The sequence below is a fragment of the Lynx rufus genome, unplaced genomic scaffold, assembly GCF_022079265.1.
Source record: "Lynx rufus isolate CCGP_SWC_20201006 ecotype Redwood Valley unplaced genomic scaffold, mLynRuf1.p SCAF_17, whole genome shotgun sequence".
NCBI lineage: Eukaryota > Metazoa > Chordata > Mammalia > Carnivora > Felidae > Lynx > Lynx rufus.
In genome coordinates, this window is record NW_025814831.1 from 17,018,317 (window position 1) to 17,036,780 (window position 18,464).

At 43.9% G+C, this 18,464-nt stretch overlaps 1 protein-coding gene across 8 annotated transcripts in view; it reads left to right on the top strand.

Annotated features, from left to right (window-relative positions):
• Positions 1–18,464, top strand: part of LOC124512592 (uncharacterized) — a 189,737-nt gene that overhangs the window by 17,123 nt on the left and 154,150 nt on the right. For 4 of the 8 annotated variants that reach the window (XR_006962160.1, XR_006962157.1, XR_006962156.1 and 1 more), the window contains exon 2: positions 11,752–12,182. The exons of 3 other annotated variants lie outside the window; for them this stretch is intronic. The gene's annotated coding sequence lies outside the window, so the exon portion shown is untranslated. Of the gene's footprint in view, positions 1–11,751; positions 12,183–12,917; positions 13,411–18,464 lie in introns of those variants that run through there. One more of the 8 variants, XR_006962164.1, reaches the window with a different exon arrangement.

An 18,464-nucleotide genomic window follows, 5' to 3' on the forward strand; every position in this document is an offset into this window, starting at 1 on the left:
AAATTTTTATCTGTGACTCCTTTCTCTGACAGTGAAAACCTGCTTTCCATTAATTCTCAGTATTTTTATTTATTTGCTCAATCTTTCTGTATGTATCCAAACTAATCCAATCCAATCCAATCCAATCCAATCCAATCCAACTATTCTGACTGCTGCCTTGGTATGCTGCTTTTCCACTTGGCCCCCAACTTGCTCAGTGACAGTAACTTTTAAGGAGCAGTGAAGTTCTGATTTTAAGAGAGATTAGAGATTTTCCTTCCCCTTAGAAAAGGAAGGCAAGGACTATTCTGAGAGTGTGGAGACTATGGTCATAGCAAGACTAGATGCGTCATGTTATGGTTAGCCCCGGGCCTAAAAAATGTACCCATTAAAAAAATTTCCCTGTCTAAAGGAGACTAAAAAGACAAAACAATTAAATGTAATGTTTGAAGGGCACCTGAGTGGCTCAGTCGGTAAATCATCCAATTTTGGCTCAGGTCATGATCTCATGGTTCACGAGTTCCAACCCCATGTTGGGCTCTCTGCTGACAGCTCAGAGCCTGGAGCCTGCTTTGGATTCTGTGTCTCCCCCTCTCTGCCCCTCGCCCGCTCTCACTCTGTCTCTCTTTCTCTCAAAAGTAAATAAACATTAAAAAAAAAAAAGAAAAAAATGTAATGTTTGATATCGCGTTGGATTCTGGATCAAAAAAAATTCTTCAAAGGATATTTTGAGGACGGTTGGTGGAATCTGAAAATGAACTATTACTATATGATAATATTGTGCCAATATTAAAAATCATGAGTTGTATTGTGGATATGTAAAAGAATGTCCTTGTTCTTGGAAAATACACACCAAAGTAGTTGGGAGTAAGTGGGATGACATACACACCATATTCTGGAAGGTTCAGCAACAGTAATAATATGTACATAAAAATGTGAGTTTGAATCTTGGCTCCCTCACTTAGGGAGGGAGTGAATGGAGGTGGGAAAGTGAATCAACTTTTCTGTTCTTTTATTTATTTGTTTATTTATTTGAGAGTGAGAGTGTTAGCATGGGAGAGGGGCAGAGGGAGAGAGAAAAAAGAATCTTAGGCAGGCTCCATGCTCAGTGCTTAAGAGCTCAACCCCATGATCCTGGGATTGCAGCCTGAGCCAAAACCACGAGTCAGATGTTCAACCCACTGAGCCACTCAGGCCTTCCAACCTTTCTGTTCTTAATCCCCTCATTTGTAAAATAGAGATGCTAATAATTCCTTGTTCTTGTGGTTTTCTTGGGGATTAATGAAAGTGTGTGTAGATACATGACATTATGCTGGACACTGAGTTAGTAGTGCTCAATGAACATTTGTCAAGCACAAATATATGAATGCTATAGTCAGTATTCATGAATAATCCTCGTAATAATGTCTCTTATTTTGGACATTGCTGGGACACACTGTTATAGTTAAAAAAAATACACACTCTCACTTCTTATTTGAACATTCTTGGGCCTGGTGGATCATGTCCCCATCCCTAGACTGATGAGGAGCCTGCATTTGGGATGGAAGGGGGGATCTCTTCTCTAACAGAGGCAAGAAACCGAGTCTACAAGGTAATAAACAGCCACCACAATTGTCAAAGCAATCTTTGGGGAAGGTACTCCCATTGACACACAAGGAGAGGACGTCCTGGAGGGAACAGTCATGTGCTTATTAAGTAACAGAGCCAAATTCAAATCTTGCTCAGAACAATCTCACATGCCATTCTGCCCATGGCTGTACTATTCTTGAACTGATTAATATCACGTATAGTTTTAGCTTTTATTACCTCTTATGGGTAAGAAATACTGCCAGTTGACTACCTGCTGAGCTAAGTGCCTCCTCTGTGCTTTGAGTAAAACCCTGAATTCTAGAGTCCTGTGGTTTCAGTGTATCCATTTTTTGTTGTTGTTCAACAAAATTGTATCGATATCTTCTATATGCTAAATTAAATATTAATGAGCATTACGTAAATGTGAAGACAGAGTGCATTCTTTTTAAATGGTATCCACTAGCCTTTAGATGCTTTTGTAGATGTCTAGGCTACAGATTGCATGGGATTGAGCAGTCAAAGTGAAGTGTGCACATTCCCTCCTCTACACCTTGCGAGTGCTATTCTTATCACCTGGGACACTCCTTTGGCCCTACTCTTTTCTTTTTTTTTTTTAATTTTTAAATTTTTTAAATGTTTATTTATTTTTGAGAGTGAGAGAGACAGCATGAGCTGGGGAGGGGTAGAATGAGAGAGAGAGAGAGAGAGAGAGAGAGAATCTGAAGCAGACTCCAGGCTGTCCGCTGTCAGCACAGAGCCTGACGCAGCACTCGAACTCACGAACTGCAAGATCATGACCTGAGCCAAGGTTGGAGGCTTAAGCGGCTGAGCCACCCAGGTGGCTCTGGCCCAACTCTTTTCAAATGGATCTCCTGGACAAATTCGTTGATGTTTATTTATCAGAAATAAGACGTTTATTAAGTGCCAGTTGCTATTTAGGTGACAAAGATAAATGCTATATAGTGTCTACTTTGATGAGAATATACAGTCTAATTACACTAATTATTTTCCCATGTCATCACAGTGAAACTTGGCTTTTGGCTGTCCTATGCATGTCTCTATCTCCCATTGCAATTCACTTCTTTCTTTGAGGCATTTCCTTGACCACATTTGTTTTTCTTATCTTCTAGCATGGAGTGTGGAACGATGTCTTAACTTTACTCTCAGTTGGTTTAGGTATGAAAGTCTCTCATTCCCCAACATATCCATGGATGCATTCGTCCATCATCCATCCATCGATCCATCGACCCACCCATCCATCCATCATCCATCCATCCATCCATCCATCATCCATCCATCCATCATCCATCCATCCATCCATCCATCATCCATCGATCGATTGATCGATCCATCCATCCATCCATCCATCCATCATTTGCATGTTTAGTTCGATTTATTGAAGACTTTACAAAATGCGCTATTTTATCATTTGCAGTGAAAGCTAGAAAAAGGACTAACACATACCTCACTTCTCAACTGGGCAAAACACCACCCCCCCACCCCTCCCCTAGGGTGGGGTGAGGAGCATCTGGAAACGTCTGGAGACATTTGGTTGTCATGACTGAGGAAATACCACCGGCATCTGGTGGGTGGAGGCCGTGGACGTGGCTAACAACCCTTCAATGTGCGGGGCGGCCCCCACCACAAAGAACTGTCTGGTGGAAAATGCAGAGGTTGAGAAACCCTGACATGGATTCTTAACAACTCTTAGAATTGGACGGAGTCCTACGTTTAATCTCAAAGATCACCCTAAATCTCTCCAGAAACAGATAATATAGAGTCAGGAATTCTCCTTACCTGGAAGCTATGAAACTCTGGTTATTGTAGTTTCTCCTCACAGCACCTCCGAGAGACAGAGGACATTCCTGTTTTACTGATGAGCGACTCCGGCTAGAAGAGGTTAAGTAACTGTCAGAAAAAGTGTTCGCTTTTCCTCTTTCATGAAGTATAGCAAAGAGGTTATTGAGTTTTTACTGAAAGGCTTACTCTGGGCTGCTGGGTGTCAGCACCAGCATTTTTGGAGGAAATTCAAGTCCTCTCTCTATAGAGCTGTCAAGCAATGACTCGTCCTTAAAGGTGGGCCAAAAGTTCCCCTATAGTTTTTCAATTATGTGAGAACAACAGCTAAGGAGTTATTGATCTCCAGGGTACGTGCTGGCACAGGGAGGTGAGCATTAGCCAAGAAATAAGACAACTGTGGTCACTGGTCATTTTTCCCACTTCCGCGAGGCTTTGTACAAATTCCACTGCATTTGTGTGTCTGCTCCGTGCAACTTTTCCTGGTTGTCCTTATCAGGCTCCGAGCTCTTCCCTCCTCCGTGGCACTCAGCTGACTCGTTCACCCTTTGCCAACTCTGCTTATTTATATATTGCGTGGCTTTGTATGGGTGTTTTTGCCGCTTCATTTGTGCTTGTTTTGTACTTACAGCCTGATTGCAAGCTTCTTTCTGAGCGGCACACTGAGAACTGCTGTCGACCAACAAACACTCCGTTGCAAAAGAGACTCATCTTCCAGTCCATTCCTTCATTTACTCTATACATGTTTCCCTGTGGTATGAAAGGAGAGCTTTCCTTTCAGAAACCGAAATGGCGTAAAGTGAAGAAGCAATTACCCTTAATTTACATGGGAATATTTCCGAGCATTCTCAGACCCAAAAAATAACCTCCCTTAGGCTTTCCTCGTAGCCTGGGACAATCTTGCTAACGGATGCACAAAATAAATGGAGATAAGGCACAGATGCTCGCAGGCAGTTGAAAGGTCTGGTGGCTTCAGGCTGAGATGTCGTTGTGGTTCCCGGGGAAGGAGCTTGGCGGCCGCCACTTCTGCTGTCCGAGGTGCACACTGCCTCCATCGCGCCTCTGCTTGCCGCAAAACAAATGCTAAATGCTTTTTTCACTTTTTTTTTTTTTTTTTTTTTGGAAAAGCAAAAATCCTCTTTGGATTTCTTTCAGTTAGTGAAAACGGGCACTGACTAGGTCTTTCATAAAAGCCAGGTGGCCTAGGGCGCCCGGTTGGCTCAGTCGCTTAAAGCCTCCGACCTCGGCTCAGGTCACGATCTAGCGGTTCGTGAGTTCGAGCCCCACGTCGGACCCTGTGCCCACAGCTCGGAGCCTGGAGCCTGCTTCGGATTCCGTGTCTCCCTCTCTCTCTGCCCCTCCCCTGCTTGTGCTCTCTCTCTCTCTCCAAAATAAATAAACATTAAAAAAAAAAAGCCAAGTGGCTTGACGTAAACTGTCAAAACGTGCGGATGCCTGTCTATCCTGAAATCATTTACCAAGTATTTAGCGTATTCCATGTATCGTGCAAAGGGAACGTAGAAGTGAAACTATTAAACACTACAGAATAAAAGACACAGTGAGGATTAAAGGGCACATACAAATGAATCACACAGCACAGTGCTTGGTGCCCAGCTACATGTGCTCTATAAATATTATTACTGTTTGCCCCAACACGCAGAGAAGTGCTATGCAAGCAGTAGGTGTTTTGTACATGTTTGTTGTGTGATCGAAGGAGGGTACGCTGGGACCCAAACTGTGCGACAGGATGCTGACAAGTGTATTTGTAGCCCTCAGCAAAGACTTGGGGTGAGTAAACGTTCTTACAGATGCATCATCTACTAGCTGAGCTTGCTCTGGGAATATCTGACAGGGAAATAACATTTTCACAAGTGAAGTGAACCGCGGGGTCGGCTCGGCGAGGAGGAGTCGGATTCAAACGTACTTCTCAGCTCTCAGTGTAAATGGCATTTGATTCCCTGGGAAATCTGCCGGCTGCTCTTTGCCAGGTTCAGATTCCACTGCAGGGCTCCGGAAAGCAAGATTTACCGTGTATTTTATCAGAGAACACCCTTGTAATAATAATAGCTCTAGTTGTGGAAAGAGGGGTCAGGGAAGCCCAGTAAACAAGCCTAAAACGTCAAAACCCACCGTGAGAGCAATAGATTGTTAAATTTGGCAGAAAAAAAAAAATTGTTTCATGTGGACCTCAGTTTGAGATGCGTTTCCTCCAGGTATCATGAGTGCTGAGGGTTGAGGGAGGATAAAACGTGAGATCCTAGCTCTCCCCCAACAGAAGGATCCCTGTGGCGGCGTCACTCCACGCTGGACATCGTGGGTCCTGCCTTTGCAAGAAGGATGTCAATTGCCAAGATGATGCATCGCCGTGCAAGGTCTGCAGACCCTGTGAAATGGAGATAACAAATCTTGGCCTAACCCAAATTACCAAATGCATGTTCAAGTCAAATGATACTCTCTCTGTGAGGATGCTAGGACTCCTGAATTTATATTATTGAGTTTGGGCTGTTTTCTCAGTTTTAGACTCGTATTTCCAGTCTTGGTTCGACCCGACCCGTCAAACATGACATGTCCCCAAACAAGCTCTTCCATTCCCACCTTTGCATTCCTTCCCTATGAAAAGCTTTTACACAATCTCCCTTAGGGGAAGGCTGTGTTCTTTTCTCCATCACCAAGCACATACATTATTGGTCCCTAATGCTGTTCCTTGGTTTATCCACAGTGGGTTCTCACTTGCTGTTTGTTGAGTAAATAGATGCATTCAACTCGTTACCAGCTATTTCCAATTGTATCTCATAAGATCTCTTCACTCCGTTGCTTCTTTTGCATTCCTATTGCTGCTATATTTTTTGGAGACATCATCACATCCCATTTTGATTATTGCAAGGATCCCCTCGCGGGTCTTCCTGTCACTGCTAGCGTCTCCATACTTCTGCCTGGCCTGACCTCTCTTCTTGGTTGTCCACCTACAAAACTATGTACCCTCCCCCAGTCTTTGCTCAAGGACTCCAGTGGCCACACACTGCCTAGAGGATGATATTAGAACTCTCACTGTGCATACAGAGCCTAGGCTGTGTGTATGGAAGGTAAGACTGGCTAAGGCTAAAAATCCTGGCATTCCAGTTCTAGCCCCTCCTTCCAGAAATCCCTCTACCTCAGCCCCATTGGGCTTCATGCACCCCCTCTCCAGCTCCATTTCAGGCTATTTCATACCTCATGACTGGCAAGTGCTCCAATCTATATTTAATATTTCTTTCCTCTTTATCTTCATTTGGTGAAATCCCAGTCATCCTTTAAGACCCAGCTCAAGTGATAACCCCTTCCTAATCAGCAAGTAGACTAGTTACTCTTTTCTTTGATTTACTGCAAAATTGTGTTTCCATGTCTACGAAACCACTCACTATTTATTTCAATTAATTTTTTCACAGTACATTAACTGTAACGTTCATGGCTCTATTGTTTACCAAACTGCTTGGCCTTGGACAAACTCCTTAAGTTCCCCGTGCCTCTGTTTCCTCCTCTGCATAACGAGGGCAATGGAAGCCAGTCCCTCAGAGGATACAGTGTGGTTTCTGTGCACTGCCCAAATGGACACTTCTTTTTAAAAAAAAATTTTTTTTTTACGTTTATTTATTTTTGAGACAGAGAGAGACAGAGCATGAATGGGGGAGGGGCAGAGAGAGAGGGAGACACAGAATCGGAAGCAGGCTCCAGGCTCCGAGCCGTCAGCCCAGAGCCCGACGCGGGGCTCGAACTCACGGACCACGAGATCGTGACCTGAGCTGAAGTCGGACGCTCAACCGACTGAGCCACCCAGGCGCCCCCCCAAATGGACACTTCTTAGAGCAGCACCTAATGGTCATTCAAGAAATATCAGCTATCACTTTTGTTTTATTTGAACCTCACGACGACCCTAGAAAGTAGGCGCTGTTATTATTTTATAGACGCAGAAACTAAGGTCCAGAGAAGTTGAAAGAGTTGGGATAACCGGGAGGTAGAAGGGCCAAGGTTTGGAGCTGATTTTGTCACCGCCCGAGAGCCGAGCTTCCAGCAGCCACAGAGTTGTTGCTGCACAGGTTGTGCACTGTGGTTGGAGCGGAGCCCTCTGTTCCAGTGTCTGCCCTTAGCGGACTGGACACTCAGGGAGCGCTCGCCTCCGTAATGTCACTACCTAGCGTGGCGTCTGCATGCCGGAGATACACGATGAGTGAATGGTGAATGTCTCAATGAGACATTGAGACAGCGTCTTAGCGCTGGGGCTGGCATCAAAGGGGGATGCTGGGAACACAGCGCCATCAGCAGTGTGGCTGTGTTGTTTGGTTCCACCGTGCACGTGCCAAGGGGCAACTGGACCCCATGAGAACAAGGCAGGAGGGTGGGACACTGAAGGAGTCATGGACCCTTTTCTCTTTCCCCTGTTTTCTTTTTTCTTTTCTTTTTTTTATTAAAAAAATTTTTTTAACGTTTATTTATTTTTGAGACAGAGAGAGACAGAGCATGAACGGGGGAGGGTCAGAGAGAGAGGGAGACATAGAATCTGAAACAGGCTCTGGGCTCTGAGCAGTCAGCACAGAGCCCAATGTGGGGCTCGAACTCATGGACAGTGAGATCGTGACCTGAGCCGAAGTCGGATGCTTAACCAACTGAGCCACCCAGGCGTCCCTCTTTCCCCTGTTTTCTTGACGGCTGCTTCCAGAAGCAGCGATGGGGACTTGTATGGTGTATGATCCCAACGAGGAACTGTATATTGTACACACACAAAAAAAATCATCTTGTGATTTGCAGTCCAAGAGAAATGTGCACATTTGCCCAAGGGTTTTCACCCTTCTGTTGCTGCCCTGGCAAGCAAGCAGACAAGAGAGGCCTGGCTTTCCGCTGTCATGGAAATCCTCATCCCCCTCCCTACGATGGGATGCTCCAACCTCCCGGCCTGTCTGGAAACTTCCCCCGCTTCTATCAAAGCACCTCCTTTCTCTGTCCCCTCGGAGCTGTTTCAGAATGACTCAGCACAATCCTCTGGTGGGTTCCAGAGACTCTAGGCCTCTCCTTTTTCAGAATGTGGCCGCGGAAAGATGCCAACAGTAGCCAGCACATTATTTGTAACGGACCTATTTGTGCAGGTGCATGTTACTGTGGGCGGGGCAGGGGTGGAGATGGCAAGGGGGGGGAGTGGGGAAACCCAGCCTCCAGAGTCTCTCTGTATTTTCCTGTCTCTCCACGTCTCCCACGACCTCTCGGTTTCTCATTCTCAACGTGACTGTCTTCCGCATTCTGCAGACCTAAGTAAGGTGTGAGTGTTTTTAGACTCTTGTGCCAAACCAGGCCTGAATCCTATTTCCTCACCTCCAGAGGGCTTATTGAAAAGAATAAATCATTTTTGGTCTGCATGTTACCTTTGAGTTTTCTTTTGAAATCCCCTGTGTAATTTTGCAGAGTTCACCTGAGCGAAGGGAGCCTCTGGCATTCTCATTTGGTAGCCTCCTTGCCGTTGCTTCTGTATGGGAATACAGCAAATAATTTAATTTTATCTCTTTCTGTACATTGCTTTCAACTTTTCCACCAAAGGCACTTGCAGCTTTAGGTGAATGTTGTAGGACTTAGCAGACTTGTTCATTTTTCATTTTATTCACCTCAGACACTAGGTGGTATAAACACCCTTGTTAATATTTGATTCTTAAATAATGAGGCTATGGCTGCACCTATTAGCCTAATTTTTCTAATTTTATCCCTTATAAAGATGATGGATGATGTTAATGAGAGCCTTTGCTCTTCATCATTCAACAAAGTTTTCATACGGAGAGCAAGATTTCTTTTTTTATGTTATTTCTGGCTGTTAAGCATCTAATACGGGAGAAATTTCCTCAGCAAAAGCCCCAAAGAAAAACATCTTTTAAAAATAAAAGTCGTGGAGGAAGTGGGAGAAGAAGCACGTGACCCAGTCCAGCTCACGTCTCAGACATTCGGCTCTATTTCCAAACAGAGGAAAGCTCCAGGCTGAGCCCGCACTTAAACCCCAAAATCTTTAATAAGGACCAAAGCTTCAAGGTTGCTGAGGTTAGATGCTTTGGTGATTGGAGGACGCCGACTACACCAGTCATCACATGTCTCCTAATGGAACTGTCAGTGAGAAGACAGACCTCTGAGGCCAGGCTGAATGATGAGTGAGAGCGTGCAATATGGACTCCTACTCTCCCTGTGTGTCATTTATAGTTGGCCCACCTGGTATGACCCACCGAAGGAAGCATCCGTGTGCTGCACCAGGAGCTGCCCACTTGGAATTGGGGTCACCCCCCCCCCCCCATGAGTGGTCTCAGGTTTTGAACATAAGGTTAAGTGCCAGACACGAAGCTGGGCACTTGCGAAACACCAATTCTTTGAAATGGGTTGGTATCGTTATAAGTGCTTACAATAGCACCTGGCATGTGATCAGTATTCTGCGAATGGGGTTATTATTATCATTCTTGTGTGTCACAAATTCTCACACAATACTGAAAGGCTAACTTTACGATTCCCTCTTCTACTTATAAGAAACCTGAGGTTTAGAGTTGAAAACCAAATATGAGGGCATGGCAAAGGGTCTCAGGGCCAACTGGAAAGAGCTCCCAATGGGCAAAGGAGGGATGATGGGAGCAGTGAATGTCACAGACAGCGGAGGCTAAGGAGACACGACTCCTAAATTTAATAGGATATCCTTGATAGGATCCTGGAACGAATAAAGGTCATCAGGAAAAAAAAAATACCAGTCAAACTTGGGTAAAGTGTGGAGTTTACATAATGGTAATATACCAATGTTGCTTTTGAGTCGTAGCAAATATACCACGGTAACGTAAGGAGTAATTGTGCATGGAGTATATGGTAACTGTTGTGTGATCTTTTCAGTTTTCCTATAAATCCAGAATTTGTCTGAACTTAAAAAAATTAGAAAATAAAACTTATGTAAAATATGTTGTATCTTGTTATATGTAAGAGCATATATAACTTGCTATATGGATATAAAACAAGTTAGGGTAAGATTGCTTAGTTAGAGTCACAATTGATTAGTATCTCACAGGGCAATTAGAAAGGCCATTGGGGTTTTTTTTTTGTTTCATCAACCAGAAATTATTTGCATCTCTCCATGAACAACTCTGAAATGTAACTTCTGGTCCTGTGGAAGTAGTAAAGTAATCCAGTCAATAGAAAGTTGAGTTTAGGACTGCAGAGAACAATGGTGAGGAATCTCTTGTTTATTTCCAAGTTTGGGATATTTTTGCTGAGAGTTTCTCTTCTGTCCTCAGTGATTATAAATAATCTTCGAAGATTATTCTTGATCACACAAAGACGCTGCTGTCTTTTATTTGACCTGATTATTTGCAAAGATATAGCAAGAGTGTTAATTGACCATATAGGGACCCTCGAGTTTGTTTTGCAAACCCAGAGCTGTATAGTAGTAAGCATCCACAAATGCCTGAGAATGAACTCTGATCAGATTGGACTATTAAAGGCCTACATTATTTAGTCCTCTCTCCCAAAGCTACGAAACCAAGTCTGGGACACTCTACCAGGTTTCACCAGCAGTTACTATAGATTTGAATGAATTCCTACCTTGAGGTCTCTCAAATTTGCTAAGGTCTCTGGCTTGCTGGGAGTCACCTTCCCCACCACCTCTGGGACTGGGTTCTTCTACACAGGTTCTGAGCCAGTTTTCTTGGGGACTTTGCAGACCGTGGCTCCACATAGGAAGTCGGTCTTTGTTCCTTAACATGGGCTTGTTATATCTGATTTAAAAAGCGTCATTCACAAAAACGACACTCTAGGTAAGGCCCGGTGGTATCATCTATTTGTCCAATTATGTCCTAGAAAAAGGAGGATGGGTTCACACTGAACTTACTCAAATTACCGCATTGCCATGAAAAGCAGAGAGCCCCGGTCAAAGTCTGGGTTTCTGAATTTCAAGGGGCAATGGGAACCAGACACCATTTTAAAATGTTTCATTTTAGTTTCCAAAAGGAGAGTCTGCTAAATTGAAGGCCAGAGGTGGTTTAAGAAAAAAGAGAAAGGGCCCCCTCACATATCCATAGAAATCAAACCTGGGCAGAATGAGGCACACCTTCCATGGCTATATGGTCATTGGATTTTCCCAAAAGTTCTTTGTTGTCAAGTGGCAGCTCCCTGCCACCTACCTCCAGGAGCACCGTTTGCATAGATGCCTCAGTGGGAATCAGATTCAGAGAACTTAACCGGAGTTCCTTGGTTTCTTCGTGCCAGTCAAGAGGAGGGGTGCGAGAGGGAGACACAAAGCAAGTTCCTCAAAACTAGTAAGTACACTGTAAGACGTAGGAGACAAAGCAGAGCGCACTTTATGTTTGTGCCTCTGCGATAAAGAAACATGCAATAAAAAGTGTTTTATTTTTTTTTCCTCTTTCATAGCTTCCTGTTTTGCTGTTGGTGAGGCTGCTGTAGAATCTCATGGAAAACGAAATCCAGAAAAAAACCCACTCAGCTCACCTGAGTCAACTCATTGCCAAAGTTGAATGCCCATAAAGATAAATGATCATCTAGCCATGGGTGGCAGGATATTCGTGCTTTATTTCCAGCGGATCTCCACAAATCGGAAGGCACACAAAATTTATTTCCTGTGTTACGTAATTATTGGCCTAACTCTAAAACACATTTAAGTATTATCAAAATTTAGAAGTGCATTGGGAGAAAGAAGTAAGTGTGTGCAAATAGAAAATCAATTGACAAGTGGAATTTACCAGAGGACAGCATTGCTGGTGCGTTCCCTGGTGGCCGCGTGGCCACCCTCAACGTCACAGCCAAGACGGGCATTTGGTTAAGTATTGTGGCTGTCGATACAGGTATTCACTCAAATTTACCGGGCTTTGCTATTTCCTTTGTGCCAATCTTTCCTGATCTGCTTATTTATTTTTAAAATGTTTATTTATTTTTGAGAGAGAGAGAAAGAGAGGGAGAGCGCAGAGGAGGGGCAGAGAGAGGGAGAGACAGACAATCCCAAGCAGGCTCTGTGCTGGTAGCACGGAACCCAACACAGGGCTCCATATCCTGTTAGATCATGACCTGAGCTGAAATCAAGAGTCGGACCCTTAACCGACTGAGCCACCCGGGCGCCCTTCCTGATCTATTTACTTTGTCTGCATTTACTTGATGGGAATTGGCTCAACCTACTTTATACAGTTTACTATTCGCTGAAGACATACCAGCCTGACATGAGTTTTTACAGAAACACTATACAGTGTGGGGCTTCATTTACTAATACAGTTATTGCTTTTGTGGCCTGCTCCATATCAATGTTCACAGATACCAGTCTCTTTCTTTTTATTCTCGTGATTTTATATCTTTTATTTTAAGGTAGGTGAGAAATCCTTTTGGATTCTAGTACATGATATTCAGCATTTAAATAAACAAAACTCCGTTCTCCCACAGAAAACCACATTACTATCACTTTCAATACAATTGCAAAATAAAGGTATGGCCCTTCTATTCCCCCCCGCCCCCCGCAATTCTCCTTATAGAATTGGAATAAATCTTACGCACTTGTGCCTTATACAACGTTGACATATAAAATATTTCAGGGTTAGGTTTCTACTTATTTGACGCTAGCAACGGAATCAAAAGGCACCGCAACTACCCTTAAATCTTGTCTTTTTTGACACATCTTTGGAATGGTAAGCAACAAGAACAGACTTCTCCAAATACAGTCCACTCCCGGTGAAAAGAAGTTTCCAGTCCCAAGACGGAACTACACAATCAGCCTCCACCTGGGAACCTCCCCGCACGGGGTTTTCAATGCCTGCATCTGAGAAGGACAGATGATAAAGTCTTCCACACCATTGCCGAGCCAGGGAGGCATTCAATCTCTCTGCTGGTTCTACCCTAATTAAATGTGGACCTCATGTAAACCACAACCCAGACTTTTTATGAATTCAGAGTATGCTGGCTTCATTATTCTTGTCAGGCGGCAAAACTAGACCATGACAGATGAGTTTCTGAGCATTTGCTGATTATTCATCTACAAAACATAATAGTTTGATTCTTTCACTTAGGGCTATTTACAGAAACAGAAGTTGATTAATTGAAGCATCGACACTGGGTAAATTCTCATTCTCTCTCTCTGTCCTGAATCCACTCTTAATGTATCTCAAGGAAATCATCGTTAATAATACATTACCAAAGGAGGAATACGGTGACTCATTCCCTCTCGAGAAATTATATGATATCATTAATCTCCAATAAATGTATAAGTATTTCCTTAACTCCATTTTATCTTTGTTAAACACACACTCGCATATTGTTAGAGATTGTACTGAGTTCCAAATACATGATGTGTCCATACTTACAAGAATTGCGAATCAGGGAGACAATGATGATAGTAATATTAATAGCAATAATAATACCCAACATTTATTTAACACCAAGTATGGATAAGTAATTTAGATTTGTTATTTCCAATCCGAACAACTCTAATAAGTGAGCATTTTTATCTCCATTTCACAGAGCAGGAAATGAAGACACAGAGAGATCAAGTGATTTATCCATGGTCAAAGCACTACTCAATTACAGGGTTAAGATTTAAACTCAAATATAATTGGCTCCAAAGCCTATGCTCTTAATCACTGCCTATATTATACTGTGGATGAATCAGATTAGACCACAAAGGCGTTGGGTTGATGATCTGATGGCGGATAGACAGACATAATATATTAACCGTTTGGGTCCCCTACTGTTTTCAAAGATATCTCCTGACTCAACATGGCTCCCCACTACCACATTTACAGGGAACAACAGATGGTTTAATTCTTGAGCCACCTCTGCCTCACCCCCATGAGCTCCACGTTCCAGAATCTGAAAGTGCCAACTTGAAAGCCCTAAACATGGGATCTGTAGCTGCAGCTTCCTGCTCTGTAAAATGAAAGAGGGGAATTTAGTCCTTCTTGGTTATTCTACTTACGGAACATTGGTTCTTGTTCATCGGCGGAAACTTCTAATTCAACACAGGTTGTTTAGCAAGAACTACCAGAGTCCCGCATGGTTCACAAAACATCCCGTTGACGTGGACCCAGGCCTTCAGCAAAATCCTCTGAAGAATTCTCCTCGTGGCCTTTAAGAGGTTACAATTAGGAGCAAGGAAACTTAAGGGATGGCTACAGACCTTCCTTTCTTTCCTTGATCCATTAGCACAATACATGCCAAGGGGTAGAGCGTCTGTAGAGCCAGGCCAGATGGAAGTGAGGGAGAAAGAGTTTAGGAATTGGTTTTTTATTTTATTTTTTTTTTAACTTAAATCCAGGCTAGTTAACATGTAGTGTAATAATGGTTTCAGGAGTAGAATTCAGTGAATCATCACTTCCATATAACAAACACCCAGTGCTCATCCCAGCAAGTGGCCTCCTTAATGCCCCTCGCTCATCCCCCCACCCATCCCCCCACCCAACACCCCACCAGCAACCCTAGTTTGTCTTCTGTATTTAAGAGCCTTTTATAGGGGCGCCTGGGTGGCGCAGTCGGTTAAGCGTCCGACTTCAGCCAGGTCACGATCTCGCGGTCTGTGAGTTCGAGCCCCCATCAGGCTCTGGGCTGATGGCTCAGAGCCTGGAGCCTGTTTCCGATTCTGTCTCCCTCTCTCTCTGCCCCTCCCCCGTTCATGCTCTGTCTCTCTCTGTCCCAAAAATAAATAAACGTTGAAAAAAAAATTTTTTTTAAAAGAGCCTTTTATGGTTCGTCTCCCTCTCTGTTTTTATCTTATTTTTGCTTCCCTTGCCCTATGTTCATCTGTTTTGTTTCTCCAATTCCACATGTGAGTGAAATCATATATTTGTCTTTCTCTGACTGACTGACTTCGCTTAGCATCATACACTCTAGCTCCATCCGCGTCGTTGCAAATGGCACGATGTCATTCTCAACGAGTAATACTTCGTTGTGTATATATACCACATCTCCTCTATCCACTCGTCAGTCGATGGATGTTTGGGCTCTTTCCATATGCTGGCTAGTGTTGGTAGTGCTGTTATCAACATCGGTGTGCGTGGGCCCCTTGGAATCAACATTTTGTATCCTTGGGACACAAAAAGGGGTTGTTTAGGAATTTGTTGCTCAAGAACCATTGTTTCTTTCCACGGGGCTGCTAGGTATGTACCGTGAACCTTTTTCTGACATCTGCTCCAGGGAGACAGCCTGATTTGGAAGAAAGTACACCAGAGTGAGTCAGGAAATCACACTCTGTCTCTCACTAGCCTTGTGGCCTTGGGTTCATTGCTGTGTCCTGCGAGCCTCAGTTGTCTCATCTGTCAGATGGGGTTCCTACCTCACAACCCACCTGAGGCCCATTGATGTCCCATAAGGTGTCTGACGACGGTCGTTTTCTACCAGAAGGGCAGCCGACAGGCAAGATGTCTTTGATTTATGAAAGCGTAAAGTTCCTTGGCAGATTTTGCAGAACTTTTGACACTTTAGACTAAACTTTCTCATATTTATGTCTAAATTCTAGTAAATCCACATCGTAGCATCTTCCCTGGGCTGCCCATCTTCCATTTAGGAGGTTGGGCCAAATTTTTACCTGGCCCAACCAGCTCCCTGGTATACTTAGCAACGAGATAAGTGTGGTTCTATCAAGCTTTCAGGAATAAAGCGACGCCACCGTTTAATTTAGCGTTTAATTATAATACCCTGCCTCCCTGACAAGTTGCTGGCTTCTCCCTAAGTAAACTGAGTGGAAAATGTCTGTTACTGTTTTGCCTTGAAATTCAAAGTTTGTTTTCTTACGAATTGTTCCATTTAGTTCATTGTTCAATCTCACCACCTGGGCTTGAAGAGGGATAGAGCATGAAAAATATCTGGGTGATGCAATAAATACAGGTCTCCATATACACCAAGGTCAGTCCCTGGGCCTCACGCTTCCTGGCCTTACCTCTGTGCCACTCCAGCTGAGTCAGCTCCTTGGGCTCCCTGCCTCTATTACTTCCTAGTGCTGCTTGAACAAATTACCACAGACTTAGTGGCTTAAAATGACACAAATATATTCTTCACACATCTGAAGTTTAGAAATCCAATCTGGGTCTCACAAGGCTAAAATCAAGGTGTTAGTAGAGCTCCCCTCCTGGAATTTCAGGGGAGGGTATGTTTCGCTGTGTTTTTAAGCTTCTAGAAGCTGGATGCACTCCTTCACTGGTGGCCTCTTCCTTTATCTTTAAAGCAATCATCCCAACTTCTTCCTCAGCACGTCTTCTTTACTCCCTCTGATCCCCCTGCCTTCCTTTTATTAAGACCCTTGTAATTACTTTGGGCCCTACCAGATAATCCAGGATAATCTCCCCATCTCAAGATTCTTGATTTATTGCATCTGCAATGTTCCTCTTGCTGTTAAGATAACATATTTACAGGTTCCAGGGATTGGGCTGTGGACACCTTTGGGACTCCTGCCCAAGGCCATTGGGTGCATTGAGGACTCTGCTGCTGTGTCTCTAATTTGCCACTCATTTGGGATTGCTTGACCTCTGCTCTTATCTCTCTGCAGATCAGACTCCCAAGCTGCCCGTTTTCTTCTAGCTTATCTTGGACATCCAGTTTATCTTGGCAGAGGAAAGAGTAGCTGTCATATCAGTTGTCATGACAACCCAGCCAGGAAGGAAGTAACATAATCCTCATTTTACATATGATGAGAGTTACGTACAAAGACGTTCACTGAGGTCCTCACATCTGATCAGTGGCAGAGCTGGGATTTGAAGCCAAGAGTCTGTGCTTTAACTGCCAAGTATCCCGTCTTTCCATCAAGTAGAGTTACTACCCACTTCCTCTGTCCAGAGTAGGAGATACCCCAACACCATTTAGCATTAACCCTCTGCTCTGGATTTTATCTCTTTCCACCTCCTCTGGGAACTGGGGCCATTATATGCTTCTTCTATTTTGGTGATTTCTTCATCACGTTTATCTCATCCTCTTCAACTTACAAATGTGCTCATCCAAAAAATATTTTCTTCAAAATTATCTCGACTTTTCCTTTGTTTTACATGATATCTGTCCTTGAGTTGACCATATCCCTGAAAAGAACATAAAAGCCATTCTCTATTTTATTCCTTAGTTTCCTGCAATCTAGTTGATGCAAAAAATTCCTGCCTTTCCCACCCCCTTTGCAGAATGTCACCATGTGGGGCCACACATCCCATCTTGGAACCTTTTCTCTTTGTCTTCCTAAGACACTGTGATCTCTTGGTCCTTCTACTGGTTTTTCCGTTCTGTGGTTGGCTTCTTTCCCTCTCGTGAATCTTTTCTATCTCCTACACAATTCCATCATCCCCCAAGAATGCAGCCATCACCTCAGTCCTGGTGACTCCCCACACTTGATTTCCAGCGCTGAACTTGAGTTCCTCATGCCTCCTCCCTGTCGCACATGGTCCCTGAAGTCCTGCCAACTGTTCAAACATAGTGTGTGCAGATGTGAGCTCATTCATTCAGCAGGATTATTTGAATGGCTGCCCCATGCCAAGTGCTATGTTGGGAATGAGATGTAGACTTTAAGGAATCTAGTGGGAGAGAGACCAGGCTACATCATTGTAATGCAGTTTGGTACGATGCATAGTAGAGAGATGTGTTTAGGAGTACAGGGGGGCAGAGAGGAAGGTCCTTATGCCACCTGAGCAGAACTTCAGAGGGGAGGTAAGTTAAATGGGTAATGGGGTGGAAGGGTAGAGCAGGAGCAAGAAAGAATGGTCTATGCAGAAGAGACTGTGCAGAGCATAGCAGAGTTGGATGTACGAAATATCTAGGCCCTTGCCTTAGACAAACTCTTCTTCCCTCTTTGGATCCGTGGGGCTTCCTTTTTTTTTTTTCCAGGAAGTGTACCAACACATGGGAAAACATTCAGAGCACTACCCGGCTTAAAATAAGCGTCCAATGAATATGTATTGAAGGGAAGGAGGAGTAAAGTTTAGAAGTCAGAGTGCCAGCGAGAAAGGTCCCTGCCCTGGCGGATGGGTTGAAGGTCTCTTGGAGGGCTGAGGGGAGGTCTCTATGAGAGGTCTTCTGTTTTGGGGGGGCTGTCTTGAAGCCTCAGGCCTCAGGTAGTAGGAACTTCATCTGCCTGCCTTGCACTTCTATCTGGCTTCATTTGATACCTATTATCTTCT